Here is a 17,738-nt window from a genome sequence, read left to right as displayed (position 1 = left end):
CACAGGTAATAAGTAGAAGGGCTGGGTCTTGAACCGAGATCCTCTGATTCACAAAGCCAATATCTTCCATTACACCTTAGATCAAATTGAGCTATAGCAAAACATTAGAGCTGTGATTTAAGAAGTTCCAGCTATCAGCAAAGGAAACCATTAGTCACTTCTTAGAAGAAATTAAAATAACAAAACACATCTTTAGCTGCTGGGCAAATGTTTCACATCACAAAAGTGTGATTGGTGGTGGCTGAGTTTGCTGTAATTAATCTAATTTAATTATCTGTTGAAGGAACTCTAAGGTTAGTTTAAGGGAAATAATTGATCCATTTCCTTGTGGGAAAGTGTTTTAAATTGGAACAGGAGCCATTGTTGATTTTCACATTTGTTTCTGGACAAAAAACTTGTGATTCATTCATTGCCAGTGGATCAGATTCCCCCAAGTGCTTATCTTTAATAATCCCTTTAACAAACAAATAGCTCCATAGGGAAATACTTTATGGTAAGGAATAACCAAAGTAGGATACATCTGCCCGATTTAGACTTTGTATTCAGTCAGCAGGACCCATCTTGAGACTGATGTATGGCAAAGATCTGGCTTGGCTGAATATTCTCCTGAATTGATCTGTGAAGGTTTACAATGATTGCTTGTCTTTCAGGTCTTTGACACTAACCCAAGTACTCCAGTACTCTCTACATTTATAACTTAGGATCTCATCAAGGGTCAGCGATTTTTATCACTGCGGGAACTTCATCCACGCATGTTGCTCAAAACCCATCTCTAATTGGTAGTCTCAGAGAGTTGCCTGAGGTTCATAGAAATGAGATGATTTGTGCATGGTCACACAGCTGGCAAGCATCAGAGGCAAGATCTGAACTCAAATCTTGCAGACTGAAGTCCAGTTCTATCTGCACTCCCCATGCCATCCCTTCATTTGTAACTTAGAAGTAGGGAAGTGCTGGGAAATGTTTAACAACTGGTGTGGGAAGGCGGGGTAATGTAGGCATCATACTTTTAAGTTGAATCTACAATATTAAGATTTGTTCCATCATTTTAAATCTAGACAATCATCAAAAGAATAAATCATGATTTGTAGCATTTGATGATGCCTGAGGAAAACTGAATAATTAACTTTTGTAAGCTGGTATAAGTTGGCTGCAACACACCACTATAGTGTGTGATATGGTTTTTTTTTTTTGGTAGCAATGTATGATTGTAGCAGTTGGACTAAAAGGAAACCTGATCACCACAGAAATGATGCTTTTGAATTATGGTGCTACAGAAGACTTCCAAGAGTCCCTTGGACAGCAAAGAGAGCAAATCAGTCAGAACTTAAAGATATTAACTCAGACTATTTACTGAAAGGTTAGCAAAGCTAAAGCTTAAATACATTGGTCACAATGAGAAGACAGTACTCATTGGAAAAGACCCTGATGTTGGGAAAGATTGAGGGCAACAAGAAAAGGGGATGGCAGAGAATGAGATGAATAGATGATGTCATGGAAGCAATGACCATGAGCTTGGACAGACTTCAGGAGACAGTGGAGGATAGAAGGGCCTGAAACGTTATGCTCCATGGGGTCGTGAAGAATAGGATATGATGGAACAATAACTACAATTAGAAAAGATTTTGCTGACCTGTTCAGACATAAAGGGATTCCGGGCAACTGACAAGATTTTTACCAACATCAGTCACATATACTGTCCTCTACTCTTGAATCTCTTGTCCCATTGTCTTATCATGTCAGAGAACCAAGATAATGGAGTTGCAGGAAACAGTACCGTGAAGAACTCCCCAACAAATTCCTCCAAACAGATCTAGAAAACGCACCAGTCCAAACCTTGATGGAGAAAAACAAGACACAGTAAGTCATTTTTCCAGCCCCAATTAATATAGGGAGACAGATGGTAAGGTCTTCAGATACTGGGGACAGGACCTGGCATGGAACATCCTACATTCAGAGCCCATCAGCACCCAGAGAAAGACTGTGGTCAAGAAAGGTTCCCAGACCCATATGGGGCAGCCCCAGACCCTTAGAGGGTATCACAAGAGGCACAAATGTGAACTGGCAACTTTGTAGTCCCCTACCCAGGTCTGGGTCACAGATACAGCATAGACTGAGGAGGGGGCCTGCAGTAGCCCCTCCCAATGGTCTCAGGAGCTAGGAGGTATACGTATAGAGGAGCCAGTCTAGAAGAAAACTCAGACTCCAGGAGCAGACTGGTGTATCATATCAAAAGGGAGCCTACTGTTCTGTGACTCTGAACTAGCAGAGCTAGCTGACAGTGGCCCAATCCAGTAGCATTTACTGTTGCTCAGACCCAACCCTGTTCAGGAACTTGAAAAGTTCAGGTATGGTGGGAGGAAGCAATCAAACTTTACGCTGGTTCAGACTATTCTAGAAGCACTGAAAGTTTTCAGGTCTCTAGTACGAACTGCCCTGAAATCCTTGTGTTATTCAGTCATTTCAGTCATGTCCACCTTTTCATGATTCCATGTTTTGGTTTTCTTGGCAGAGAAACAAGAGGAGTTTGCCATTTCCTTCTCCAGATTATTTTACAGATGAGGAAAATGAGGCCAACAGGGTTAAGTGACTTGCCCAAGGTCACATAACTAGTAAGTGTCTGAGGCCAGATTTGAACTCAGGAAGATGAGTCTTCTTGACTTCAGGCCTGGTACTCTTTCCATATCCTAGAGCAATACAATGCCCTTTGTCCTTTCACCACTCATGCCCTGTTAAACCTCAACCCTGGATAACTATTACCATCTACCTTCTCTTCTCTTGAACATGGTATTTTTCTGCTTTTAAGAAGTATTGGTAGAAGTCACACAACTATGCTGCCTGTCTCCACTATAGATTTGTATTATCTAATATCCACTGAATCTTCAAGTGGCAAGGCAAGTCTTCCTGTTCCTTAACTGATTCTTCCTTTTTTTTTTTTCTTTCTGCATTTTTATCTGTGGGGTGAAGAAAAAGAAAGTGAAAAAGGAAGGGGAAGAGTAGAAAAAGAAGGGAGGAGAAGAAAGGGCTTAGAGTGGCTGGAGATGTTGCCCTATCCCTGGGTAGAAGACAGAAGCTTAGGTCAAGGTTGAGCCCCCAGTCTCTGACCAGAGCAACAATGAGACTTGTAGATAGACTGATAAGGCACTGGCTCACCTAGTGAGCATGCTTGCACTTGAATAAAGACAATGCATCCATTTAGTGTTCATAGACTTTTCTAAAATGGTCCCTAATATTTTGTTTTATATTTAAAACAGAAAGAGAACAAGAACAGTAGACAGAAGCATCTTCCAGTTGTCTGGCCTAGATTGTCCTCATGTCAGTGATACTGTCTAGCCCTATAAAGTTATGCTTTATCCTGGAAAAGCTTCCTGTTACCCTGAGTGGGGTGGACAGGCCTGTGAGGAAATAGATGTCTCTGTCAGGACCTTCTGACAGATCCAGAGCCTAGGGTTATAAGAATGGACCAGGTCCTGGCAAGGCAGAAGTGCCAACACTATTGGCCAGGCAAACACAAACTTTCCTTTACCACAAACTTTAGTTTCAAAAAGACTCAATACAGAATGCTTTAGGAAAAAGAAACCCTGATGTGGTCCAGTGTGGAGCTGATGCCAAGGACACTGTGGAAGGCAGGTTGAAGACATGAGACAGGGTTTGGGAGTGGGAGAGGCAAGAGGTCACTCATATCTTCTGGGCTGGAACTAGGCTGGGCCAGGCAGGGCTCAGATCCAAACTTCAGGAACTATCCAAGCTAAAGGAAGTGGTGGAAGAGTTGTGAAATACTTCTTACTCCCCACGGATACTTCCAGTCTCTCCCTCTACCAACACTATCCAATAACCTATTCTTTGAGGTTTGTTCAGTCTTTATCTATCACCCAATATCATCCAGCATTCTACTCATCACCAAAGTCTCTTTGGTGGGAGAGAAACCAAAATGAGAGAAATAAAGAGGGGGAGACCATGGCACTCTAATTAATGGTACATCCTTCTTCAAAAGTCTCTGCCTCTTCCTCAGGAGACTGTCCTCTTCCTGCTGGTAGCTCATGAGATCCTGTTGCCCAGCCTCTTTCTACCTTCAAGGTAAAAGAAGAAAACCACTGAGAGCCTGTTTCTTATCTTCTTGCTAAGAAAAGAAACTCCATTCTCTTCATTTGGCCTCTTCTTGCCTTCTGGGGAGAGGAAGGAAATACCATTCCATCAGTTTTCCTTATTGGGCCCCTGAACTAGTAGCCTAAAGCCCAAAGAGGACTCTACCCCAGGCTAGATCCCCTAGGAATGTAGACACCTATCTGAACTCAGTCTTCAATGAATAATAAACTCCCTGATGACACAGTACCCCCTAGCCACCCTTTCTAGCACTGGTTACACTTTCCTTCATTCCCCTAACTACCACCCAAGCTAGAGAAAGAGGTGAGGCAGTTGCAATACTCCTTGCTCCCCATTGATACTTCAAGTTTCTCCCCATACTCATCAGTCAAAACCCTCTCCTTTGATGTTCACCCAATCCATACCTATCATCCAATCAAAATTCTGCAAGCTATTGTTTACCTACCTCCAGAATTCTCCCTTTCTATTCCCAATGATTTCAGTACCTGGCCTGCAATCTCTCTCCTCAACTCCTGTCCTCATACTAGGGAACTTCAACATATTGATAATCTTTCAAACTTCTGAACCTCCCAGTTCCTCACTTTACTCAGATCACATGACTTATTCTTCCACTCTGACTCACCTACACACAGAGATGGTCACACTCTTTATCTTGCCATCATCCATAAATATGATACTTCGTGTCTGTAAACTCTGATGACAACTTGTTTTTTCACCTTTCCCTCTGACTTATAGCCTCAAATCCTGTTCTTTGCCCTCATGGAGACAACTAATCCCTGAACTTTTCTAGTTCTTTTTTTTCTGTTTTTTTTTTTCTGGTTCTTTTCTAGGCATGACCCCTGTTCCAATTACAGTGTCTTGCCTTCCCCATCTTGGCCCCATGGTGAAACAGTTCCATTCCACACTGTCATCTCAAGTCCCTTGCCCTCTAATTCTGTTACTGAAGCTGGCAATCCTCAGTTTTGGATTACCCCCACCATCTACTGCCTTTGCTCCCACTCATGCACAGCTGGAGAAAGCTGGAGAAAATGATGGCACCATGCTGAAGGGGTCCACTGCAAATTTATATTACATAATCTCAACTGGGCTCCCACTGCGGCAGAGCAATCCCTTCATTCTTCCCTAATTGATTCACTATCCCACGCACCACAGTGCCTTCTCCAAACCTTCTCATTCCTCTTGAAACCCCCAATGGTTTCTCTTCCTCCCACCCTTTCAGCTGGGAATCTTGCCTCATATTTCACTGAAAAAAACTGAAGCCATTCACCAAAGGCTCCATCCTTCCTTCCCCTCCTCCTCCTACTTCATATCACTCAGATGCCTTCTTCCATGATGTCCTCATTGCCCAGTCTCACACAAAGAGGTGGCCCTTCTTCCAAACCCCTTTCTTTACCTGTACAAGTGATCCCATTCCATTCAGCACATGACTCTTCCTCTACCATACCCACTATTTCACTGATCTTCAATCTCTCCCTGTCTACTCACTGTTTCCCTCTTGCCCGTAAATATGCCCATGTCTTGCCCCATCCTCAAAAAGCCCCCACTTGATCCATCTATCTCTGCCAGCTATACCATATCTCTTTCTCTTTTGTGGCTAACCTCCTTGAGAAGGCTGTCTACATTAGATTTCTCCACTTCTACAACTGAGTTTCTAATCTCATCATTAAATCAAAACTTCTTCTCCAAAGTTAATAATCTCATAATAACCAAATCTAATGGTTTTTTCTTAATCCTTACCTTTCTTGACCTGCTTTTGGCATTGTTAATCAGCCTCTTTTTGACATTGTCATCTTCATAACACTCCTCTGTCCTGGTTCATCTGCTACCTGTCTGACCAATCCCTCTATGTCTTCTTTGCTCCTTCCATTTTCCCATTGCTGTTAATGGCAACTCTACCTTTGCAATCACCCACGCTCACGCCAAGTCCTCTTAATTCTGATGCATTCCCTCGGTTATTGTTGTTTTTGTCATTCAGTCATGTTGACTGTTCATGACCCCAAGGACCATACTGTGCATGGGATTTTCTTGGCAAAGATATTGGAGTAGTTTGCCATTTCCTTCTCCAGTGGATTAAGGCAACAGAGGTTAAGTGACTCTGTTGATTATTTCCAAATCTTATATACAGCTTGTTTGTACGTAGTTGCTTACATGTCATCATCCCTGTTATACTGTGAGTTCCTTAAGATCAGGGACTGTCTATTGCTTTTCTCTGTAGGCCCAGTGCTTAACACAGTATTTGAAACATAGTTAGCACTTAATATTTATTGACCGATTGGCAACCTAGGTGTCATCCTCAACTCCGCATTCTCTCTCACCTCTTATCCAATTTATATCTAATTTATATCTAAGGCCTATTGATTTCACCTTCATAACATCTCTTGAATATTCCATCTCTCTCTTCTGACACTGTGCCACCCCAGGTACAAGCCCTCATTTCTCCTGCCTGGACTATTGCAATAGCCTGATGATCAGTCCGTCTTAAATCTTTTCCTGCTCCATACCATCCTCCATTCAGCTGTCAAATTAATCTTTAAAGTACATGTTTGACCATGTTTCTCCCTATTCAACAAATTCCAGTGTCTCCTTATCCCCTCCAAGATCAAACATAAGATCATCTGTCATTTAAAGCCTTTTATAACCTGGTCCCCTCCTACCTTTTCAGTCTTATACCTTGTTCATCCACTTTTACTCTGTAATTGGGAGACACTTGCCTCCTTTGCGTTCCTCAGAAAAGACATTGCAACTTTGCACATTTTCTCTGATGTTCTGGAATCCTCTCCCTCCTCTGCTCCACCTTCTAACTTCTAGTGCCAGCTAAAATCCCAGCCTCTACAAGACACTTTTACTGATCCTCCTTAGTATTTGTGCTTCCCTTCTGTCAATTATTTCCAGTTTATCTTGCTGATAGCTTGTACCTTGTCTCTCCCATTAAATTGTGATCTCCTCAACAGATGAGGAGATGGAAACCCAGAGATATTAAATGGCCTCATTTTACAAGTAATAAAGAGCAAATCTAGGGAAAAAACCCAAGATCCTCTGAAACAAAACCCTTTGGTCTTTCCATTAAACCATTGCCTTCAGATGAACAGAGAGATCATTGTAGTTGATGGGATTGGTTGTAGTTGTAGCTTAGAAAATTACTTGGGGGAAGAGATGGGTCTCTTTGCACTGTGCCACAGAGGCAGTGTGGTATAGGGGAAAGAACATGGAATTTGGAGGCAGAGGACCTGGTTTCAAATCTGCTTCTGTCACTACTTGTACAACTTTGGGTAAATCACTTCTCAGCTGTTCCTGCCTTCCCCTACTTCCCATTCTCCATACACCAACATTTGTTCTTTTGTATCCTCCCGGAATTTAAGCTCCTTGAGAAAAGGGACTATTTTGTACCTTAAGCACGTAACACAGGGCCTGACACATAACAAGGGCTTAAAAAATGCCTACTGATGATCTGACTGAGAGGCAGAATGAAAGAATGGGGAGCAGGGGAAAGGCTGAAATTGGTGTCCAAGGACCTGGGTTCAAATCCTGGCCCTGTGAATTACTACCTCTGTGACCTTGATCAAGTAAAATTTCTGCATCTCAGTTTCTTCACCTATAAAACAAGGGGTTCAAATTGTAAGGCCTCTAAGATCCCTTCTATCTCTAAGCCTATGACAGTATGGCTTAACACAGATAGATAATTTTGACTACATTTTTCAAGGTTTTTCTTCATGTTACATTGTCTGCAAATTTGGATTAAATTTACAGCTTCCCCAAGGCAAAGAATTCCCTGAGACAGGGTCAGGGAGAAGGTAATTGCTGCCCAAAGACCTTTTCCAATTTAATTAATTTCATGTAGGGAGACTCCCAATCCCTATGTAGTATAAGTGTTGTCCGTGATAAGTATGAGCCAGCCTGAAAATGGCCTGAATTGAAATCTGACCTGGGATCTGGCCCACCCTGTCTCGAGGGGACCCTGGGATTTCCCTTCTTTGTGGAGAGTAGGAGGAGGAGAATCAAGCCTACACTGCCAGCAGCCTCAAAGAGGGAGAGGCCAGTAGGATCCTGGATTACAGTTGCTGGGCAGTCTCTCCTCCCTTTTATCTCTGATGTTATTGAGCTAGAATTATAGCTATCTACTCCTACACGTTAAACATCTATGGTCTAGGCTTAAGATGCTTTCTTTTAGGGATCCAAAATAAAAGAGGCACTTTCCCTGGTGGCTTGAAAGGAGAGAATAACACCAAACAGTGGCCTACGGAAAACTAATCTGTTAATCTAACAAAACTCATTATCAAAGTAAGCAGTAAACAGAAATGAGTGAGGTTATACGATTAGGGTAGACAATAGAATATATCTAAGTAAATATACTCTTTGATTTCAGAATGAGATAGTAGCAGCCAGAAAAAGGACAGAGCCAAATCACCAGAGAAGTCAGCTCTCAGTTGACTCCAGGTTGCAGGCACTCGAAGTCAAGAACTAGGCTGAGGTCAACGTCTTCACATCATCACTCCAAGAAGGTCTCTGGTCCCCCATTCAAAAGTTCACCTCCACTTTCACATCTCTCTCAAACCCTCTCTATTCTTCTCCCAGAAGTTTCTCTGAATCTGAATGTCTCTACTGATGCAGGCATCTTAGGTTCAGGGGTGTCTCAACCAATCAGGATTTAGCCTCTCCTCACCCTCCCTACCCCCCACCATAAGTGATATTGCCACAGGACTATCTCTCTATTCGAATTTAATTCAACTGGCAGCTATTAGGTGTTCCTTAGATAACAGACCGGAGACAACTAGGTTGCTCAGCGGATGGAGTGCTGGGCCTGGAGTCAGGAAGACCTGAGTTCAAATCCAGCATCAGACACTCACTAGCTGTATGACTGGACAAGTCATTTAATCTCTGTTTGCTTTAATCCCCTGAAGAAGGAAAGGGCAATCCACTCTGGTGTCTTTGCTAAGAAAACCCTGTGGACAATATTGGTGTGCTATGGTCTATAGGATCATGAAGAATTGGACATGACTGAACAGTAACAGCAGACGCTCATCCTCGGCACTTCCTGTTGCTGGTTCTTTCTGTTTCTCTGGTGAAAAAAGACGATGAACTAAGATTCTGGGGCCAAAATGTTCTTTCTGGATTGTCTTTACTTCATTCTCCTCTTCTTCTAAAACCTCAAGTTAGCTATATGAGTATGCATGGACAGAGACTGCATCTGAGATTTCAATGGCATACAGAACTCCTTGTGAGGAAACTACCTCTGCCAATGTAGGCAAACACCTTCTCTGAGACTTACTGACTTACAGAATTACCTAGCACTGAGAGGTTAAATGAGGTAATGGCTTACAGTCACAAAGAAGTAGGGTTGGGACCCAGATCTTCCTGGCTCTGAGTGGCTATCTATCCATTACTCACATTGCCTCTCATACACCGGGGAGATTAGTTCAGCTACAAGATTCCAGAGATGACTTAGTATTTTAAAACAACAAACATTTTAAAGATTAATTACTACCTTATTTACAATTTTAGTATCCCATTATAAGGTTGTGGTTTAGACAACAGAAATAAGCAGTTATCTTCTGATTGCATAATAGTAGCCATGTGCTTCAATGGAGAACAGTTGCCTTGTAATTAAAGTTATGGGCGTCCCACAAAACAAAGTGATGCCAATACTAGCCATTTGGAGGCATGCCACTAAATGTCTTGGAGTAATTTAAACACTTTCAATTCAGTTGTTATGAGAAGCTAAAGTCTTTAACTGTTTCTTTGGGAATCTGAAGTTTCTCTTTCAAAAGGAATAGGTTAACTTGAGTTTCCTATAAGTCTCAGTTAATTAGGGCTTTAACCTCCAATACAGAAATTTTCTCTTCCCATAACTTCCATTCTTTGGGCAGAGCATGGTGCCGAGGCCACTCTTTTGATACCATATGGGAAAAAATATTGGCTCAGTCCCAGATGATGGATTGGCCTCTAGCCTAGATGCCACATTCTCCAGCCTCTCGTGGCTTCTTCCTAAGGAGTCATCTGTGAATGACCACAGAGAGCAGGTAGGTGGGTCAGGCTTGCCGGGTCACAGAAGTTGTAATTTCTAATGCAGATAATGATTTTTTCCAATACTTGTGAGAAAAGGCATCCTTTCAACCTTCCTAGAACAAGGAATCAGTTCTCTCCTACGTTAATTCCCTTTCTCAGATCGCTCCCTGAGCACTAGAAACCTTGACTGAGGAAAAGAAAATACACCAAAAAACCTTATCCATGCTTACCCTATGAAAAACATTTTACTAGGGAACTGAAGGAAATAGATAAATAAGTAAGACTCATTTACAAATGTCAGGTTTGAGACCTGATAAGATCAGGTATGCCCCTCAGGAAGGGAGAGGTATCCCAGAGCAGTTAATCAGATGTGCTGCCTACCTGCTAAATACGAATGACAGACTCATCCCAGATTTGCTCCTGTCATGTGACTATGACTCAATTCTGGTGCGGCATAGCAGCATGGTCATAATGCAGGGAGTGGCCAAGGGACACACACACACACACACACACACACACACACACACACACACACACACACTCCCCAAAAACAAAGCAAAACAAATCGCCTTACTCCCCTGGCTGCCTTCCCAGGGGAGCCTCACAACAGCAGAGAACAAACAACAAAACAGGGGCAGTGTCCTCAGGTCACCAAGACAACGGCTGCCTGCAAACGCAGTCTCCTATGTGCAAAATGGTTTCTTACTTCATGTAGTCCTTTTCTCATTCTCCCCTAGCAGCTGAATGTTCCAGAACAGTCACAAGGCTCGGAGGCTAGTCTCCTCACTTACCCCGGGAAAAGACTGAGCCTCCCCTGTTCAAATCAGGTGACTTCAGGTAGCTTCCCTGTGTGAGTGGGAGAGTGGGATAGAGGGCCCTCTCCAGTGCAAATGACCACAGCTAACCTCTTTTCCAGGTTAGTTACATTAAATAGCACACTGCTTACATGCTTTTAAAATGATTATAATGGAAACTATGTTTTTCAGATGTAAGGAAAGCAAAGAGCTATGAGAAATGATAGAAGGGCAATACTGTTATAGGAAAGGCTTTGTTGAAGATGTAGTATCTGAGTGACATCTTAAAGAACAAGTAAGATTGCAACAGGCAAAGATGGAGAGAGGCATGTCAGGTATAAGAGATTTCGTGAGCCAAACCACAGATGGGGTAAGGTGTTCAACATGACTCAGGAACTGGGAATCCTGCAGTTGTGCAGTTTTGGCAAATGTGGATAATATATGAAGAATGGAAAGGTACGAGGAGGCTAGGTTTTATTGTTGTTCAGTTGTATCTGACCCTTCCTGACCCTCATTTGGGGTTTTCTTGGGTATTGGAGTGGTTTGCCATTTCCTTCTCCAGCTCATTTTACAGATGAGGAAAGTGAACAGTGTTAAGTGACTTGCCCAGGGTCACACAGCTACTAAGTGTCTGAGGCCAGATTTGAACTCAGGAAGATGAGTCTTCCTGACTTCAGGCCTGCCAGTCTATCCAATGTACCAACTGACTACCCTAGTCTAGGATTATAAAAGGCTTTAAAAGACAAACAGTATTTTATATTTGATCCTGCAGGTAAGAGGAAGCCATTGGAGTGTATTGGGTTGTAAAGGAGTTGTGACTCAGAGTTTTATTTTAAGACACTCAGTTTGATAGCTGAGTGGAAGATAGACCACAGGGGCTAGAGAATTAAGGCAGAGAGACCAACCAAAAAGGCTCTAGTTCAGGTATTGAGGGCCTGTATCAAGGTGGGTGATAATGTTAGACAAGAGAAGCAGGTGTGTATCAAAGATGTTGTAAAAGGAGAATCAACAGAACTTAACACCAAATGGATGGGGAGAGGGGGGAGAGTGACAGGCTGGAGATGGAGAAATTAGCAAGAACACTACCCAGCTATTAAGTGTCTGAGACAGTATTTGAACTCAGATTTTCGTAACTCCTTCTTACTACCTCTTCAGATACCACAACACAGCTTTGGCCATACCCTTAAACACTCTGACCAACTCTAGTCAGATTCGTAGTGACCGTAGTTCCATCCTGCTGCCTAAGGTAAAATTCAAACTAATGGAGGACTCCATCAGGATTTTTCATTTATCAAACACCCACAGACAGGGCAGCCTTTGCTGTTTGCCCTTCTGAGGTGGGTGTAGCTTTTCTTGCTAGCTTGTACTGCTGACATTTCTTTGCTACCATAGCAACTGCCCAGGTCATTTTCTGTTCCAGAACAGCTGTGGCTTTCATTGAGTGATGGTGACTTGCATGTCTGTAAGGGGAAAATCTCACTTGAGCAATTGTTGGTTTGACTGATCATGAGATTCAGGCTCAATGGGAGGCCAGTGGAAACTCAGAGGAGAAAAAGGACTGGGAGAATTGGGAGATCAGATATCACAAAAAGGGGGGAAGGAAGGAAGGGAGGGAGAGAGAGATGGAGAGGGAAAGGAAAAGAGAAAGGGAATGGGAGAGGGAGGTTAGGGGATTAGTAGTTAGAGAATGAACTTAAGAGTTCAGTACCTCAGAAGAAAGTGAAATTCTAGGTGATAGGGTTGTGTGTGGTCACGATGATGGCGGTAAAATGGAGTGATAAGAGTGAGATCACTAGACTTGAGGTTGATGAACTGTGAGACTGTGATATTATAAGGGCTATCAACATGTGTTTACAAAGTTTATATATAGTGTCCCAAAAGTCTTAGTGCAGTTTTAAGCTATCGAAACTATTAAAACTTTTGCAAGGACTTAAAACATTTCCAAAGGACTCGATGTAAAATGCCTTCCACATCTAGAGAAAGGACTATAGAGTCAGAATGCAGAATGAAGCAGATGGTTTTCTCTTTTGTTTTTTTCATGGTTTCCCCCATTTGTTTTTAATTCTTTTATGCAACATGACTAATGTGAAAATGTGTTTAATAAGAATGGATGTGTAGAGCCCATATAAGATTACATGTTGTCTTGGGGAGGGAAGGGGAGAAAATTTGGAAGTTATGGAAGTGATTGTTGAAAACTGAAAACAAAATAATAAATTTGGGGAAAAGAACTATTAAAATTTTAAATTACACTAAGGCCTTTGGGGCAGTGAGGTGGCACAGTGGATAGAGTGCCATGTCTGAAGTCAGAAAAACTCATCTTCATGAGCTCAAATCTGGCCTCAGCCACTTGCCAACTATGTGACTTTAGATAAGTCACTTCACTCTGTTTGCCTCAGTTTCCTCCTCTCTAAAATAAGCTAGAGAAGGAAATAGCAACTCCAGTAAACCACACCAAGAAAACCCCAGATGGGTTCATGAAGAGGTAGGACACAACTGAACAAGACTTTTGGGGTTGTCAATGATACAAAAGATGGAAATTGTTGACCTCAGTAGGTTGTAGGAAAACCAGCATGCTAACAATACTTTGTTGGTAGAGCTGTGAATTGATCTAATCATTCTGGAAAACAATATTGAATTATTTGAAAAAAGTCACTAAACTGTTCATCTGTTTGACCCCAAGACTCCACTGCCAAGCATGTATCCCAAAGAGACTGAAGAGAGAAAGAAAGGTCTCATGTATATAAAAAATATTGATAGCAGCACTTTTTGTGTGTGTGTGGTAGCAAAGGACTGGAAACCTAATGAATGCCAATCACCTGTGGAATGGCTTAACAAATGGTGGTATATAATGGAATATTATTTTGTAATAGGAAGTGATGGATATTAGGAATTAGAAAAATGGAAGATTTTTACGTAATAAGTGAATTTATTATGAAACAAGCAGAGTGAAATAATCAGAACTAGTGACTAGAGCCACATAAATGAAAAGAATAAAATGAAACTGAGTTCTGTGTAATTTTAATAACAGATCTAGGCCCTGGAGAAGAGATGAAGAAATGTACCTCTCCTCCTTCTACTAGAGAGGTGGGAGACTATGGGTGAGGAATGTTGTATACATTGTCAGGTGGAACTGCTCTGTCTGTTACTTTTGCTTTTCTTTCTATTACAATGGAAAGCTGGGGGAGGGGAAGGATATATCAAGAAATGACTGTGTTATAAAAACAAAGGAATCAATAAAATTTTTAAAAATTATTTTAAAGAAAGCACTGGATTTAAAGTTAGAGGAACTGGCTTCAAATCCTACGTCTACTACCTCTTGTCCATGTAGCCATGAAGAAGCCATTGTGCTATAGTGCAAAGAGCACTCTGGAATCAGAGGACCTTGTTTAAATTTCACCTCTGTATGATTTTGGGTAATAACAGCTAGTATTTATATAGTGTTTAATTTGTGCCAGGCACTATGCTAAGTGTTTTACAGTTGTCTTTCCTTTGTTTTCTAAGAAGACCAACGACTCTTGTGGTGATGTAAGTGAGGCAGAGATGGGCACAGTCACCAGTCTCACTCTTTTGCAGAGCATGGAAGTCCAGTAGCAAAATAAAAGTCAAGACGACTGGCGATGGCCCAGGATGCAGTGAATGTCCTTGGCATTTTTGATGTCAAACCAAGCTCTAAGAGCTTCATGCCTCTGTTTCAGCTGCCTTTATGGCCTTTGGAACAAATTTGTTTTCATCCACTCATCCCATTGAGGGAAGTTTTCACATACTTTGGGTAGACATCCCCTAACTATCCAGGTTTGAGACTTACAGATTACTGTCAATCTGGTTTAGCCCATCTGCTGAGATGGTTATCAGGGTGTAGCCCTATAGCTTCACAATTATATGTACATACATTTATACATATATTTTGCACAGTATACTTTTTAATATATTATATATATGTACGGTACATATATTAATTATATATTGTAAATAATTATACACATATTTATATATTATCCCTATTTTATACATTATACATATATTTAAGATATTAACTATACATATATATTTTATATCTATATACTTACACAGCTTTACAATTATTATCTCAGTTGACAAATAATTCACTTAACTTCCCTGGTCCTCAGTTTCTTCAACTGTAAAATGAGGTTATTGGACTAGATGACTATTGAAGTCCCTCCATGACCAGCACCGACCCTTTCAACTCTAGACCCGTGAACCTATGATGGTTTCTAAGATTCAGTTGTTTCTTTTGTAAAATTAAGGAGTTAGACTGGAATCCAAAATTTTTAGATTTTAGGGGGGCTCTGTGGACTTAAAAAAGTTACATCTTATTTTCCCTAACCTCTGACTGAAATTTCTTCTGATTATTTAAGAATATTATTCTGAGAAAGAGGTTCACCAGACTGTCAAGGGGTGCATTACGTACAAAAAGTTGAACAACTTCCAGGTTGGAGGAGCTTTTCAGCTCTAATAAGTGTGTGACCCTACTTCTGGCCAGAGGAGATGACCTGCTGACCAGAGGCGACAAATAAGGGTATCATTGAAGTATCCCCAAGAGCCCAGTGGTGGTGAACGTGTAACTTAAACTAACCTTTAGCCCTAATTTCAACTACTAGCAAGGCATTCTTTATAATACTTTAGGTATCTTCCCTGATAATGAGTATTGGGACTCATTTCAGCCCAAACAGTTGAAGGGAAGTACTTGCAGAGCTCCAGGGGACTGGTTGCTCATCACTAGTCAAATAGTTTCAGATTTTCCCTGTAGGGTTTCACTTAGCCATCACACAACCAGCAGGGCTCTAAGAAGCCCTTTCACCTCCTATTAATAATACTTATGACAAATTAATAATAGGTAATATTTGTATAAGAATATGGCCTGGATATGTGATCTCTCCCTGATGAAGGGTCTTCCTCTAGCAATGCAAGTAGGGACCTTCTCTGCATTTATCATTTTATAATTTTATAAAATTGCCTAGAGCACTCAAGGATTATGAGACTTGGACATAGCCAATATGGGGCAAAGGTGAGAGACTTAAACTTGGGTCTTCCTGGTTGCAAAATCAGCTCTATATCTACTTCACTATAGCTGACCCTCCTGACATTTACATAGCACTTTAAAAAAAACCAACCACATACCTGTGATTTCACTGGTGTAGGGCAAAGGCGTCAAAAATGCAATGTGCTGATTGGAACCAGATTAAAATATATTCCAGAAATATTAAACAAAATTAAAAAATACAATAAAACATAGGTGACATTATATTTTAAAACTAAGTCAATACACTGTGTCAGGGAACTACACACACACACACACACACACACACACACACACACACACACATACACACACAAACTCACTCACACTGTGGTCCTTTTCTATTTGAGTTTGATACCACTGGTGAAGGGAACTTCAGATTAGAAATTTCCTGTATTATTGATAATCATCACTATTGGATATCCCAAACTGGATGTCTCAGACATCTTAAACTCAACATATCCCAAACTGATCTTATCTATCCCTGCCTCCCCCCTCCAACCTCTCCTCTTCCTAATTTCCCTGTTACTCTCAAAGGTACCACTTTCCTCCCAGTCATCCAGTATCACACCCTAGGCATAGTCCTCAACTCCTTACTCTCTTTCAATTCACATATCTAATCAGTTGCTGAGGCCTGTGGATTTTACGTTGGTAACATCTCTCTTCGTTCCTGCTACCACCCTGGTGTAGGCTCTTCATATCTGGACTATTGCAATAGCCTACTGATTGCATTGCCTGACACAAGTCTTTCCTCATTCTAGTCTCTCTTCCACTGAGCTGTGAAATTCATCTTCCTAAAGTACAAGTCTGATCTCTACTCAGTAAACTCTGGTCTCTCCCTATTACCTCCAGGATCAAATATAAAACACTCTACTTGGCTTCTAAAGTCGTATCCTCCCTTTACCTTTCCAGTCCCCTTGAACTTTACTCTCCTCCACAGAATCAGAAATCCAGTGGCACTGGCCTCCTTACTGTTCCTCACACAAGACATTCCATCTCTTGACACTAAACTTTTTTTTTATTGGCTGTCTTGTGTGCCTGGAATGCTCTGACCTTTACCTCTGCCTCTTTGCTATACAGGATTCTTTTTTGCTATCCAGGATTCCTTTAAGTCTGAAGACTTTCCTGATGCCCTGTCGTCTTAACATAATCTCTGAAATAATTTCTAAGATTATTCCCAATTGATCCTCTATCTATTTTATTTGTACATAGGTGTATATGTGTTGTCTCCTCCATTAGACTGTGAATTTCTTGAGAACATGACCTATTTTTTGCCTTTTATTACATCCCTAGTGATTAGCACAGTGCCTGTCTCATAGTACTATTCTGCTGTGATCTGCTGTCTGGACTGGTTTCAACCCACAGAATAAGATGGCCCTCCCAGGTTAAACTTATCAACTCTAATTTCACTATGCTACTAACTCAAGCCTGGACTGATACCACCTCCCTCAGCTTCCTCTTCCCTCTGATTGGAGGGCTAGAGGATGGAGTACTAAATTCCTATAAATGTCTTCCTTTATAGAGGGCGGAAATGGGACTTTCTGGCACACTCCACTCTGTATCTGCAGTTCTATCTGACTTCCCACAGAACAAAGTGTGGGTACCTGCCCCCATGCTTTTCTGGTTCCTTTTGTGTACTATCTTTCCTCATAAGCTCCTTGAGGGAAGGGACTATTCTTTTTTTTATTAACTGTATCACCAGCATTTAATAAATACCTTTTGACTTGACTTTCTCAGAAACTCATATCTTATGGATAACTTGAGGCATTGAGGAGGAAGTGATTTGCCTGAGGCAAGTTAAA

At 41.4% G+C, this 17,738-nt stretch overlaps 1 long non-coding RNA gene across 1 annotated transcript in view; it reads right to left on the bottom strand.

The window, feature by feature from the left end:
- LOC140520963 (uncharacterized) overlaps positions 1 to 17,738 on the bottom strand; it is a 74,411-nt gene that overhangs the window by 12,974 nt on the left and 43,699 nt on the right. Inside the window, exon 2 of the long non-coding RNA XR_011972732.1 lies at positions 1,631 to 1,833. This is a non-coding gene — a long non-coding RNA (uncharacterized lncRNA). The remainder of the gene's footprint in view (positions 1 to 1,630; positions 1,834 to 17,738) is intronic.

Source organism: Notamacropus eugenii, chromosome 1, assembly GCF_028372415.1.
Source record: "Notamacropus eugenii isolate mMacEug1 chromosome 1, mMacEug1.pri_v2, whole genome shotgun sequence".
Taxonomy (NCBI): Eukaryota; Metazoa; Chordata; class Mammalia; order Diprotodontia; family Macropodidae; genus Notamacropus; species Notamacropus eugenii.
Note: the sequence above shows the minus strand (reverse complement) of the source record. Positions and strands in the feature narration are given on the sequence as shown.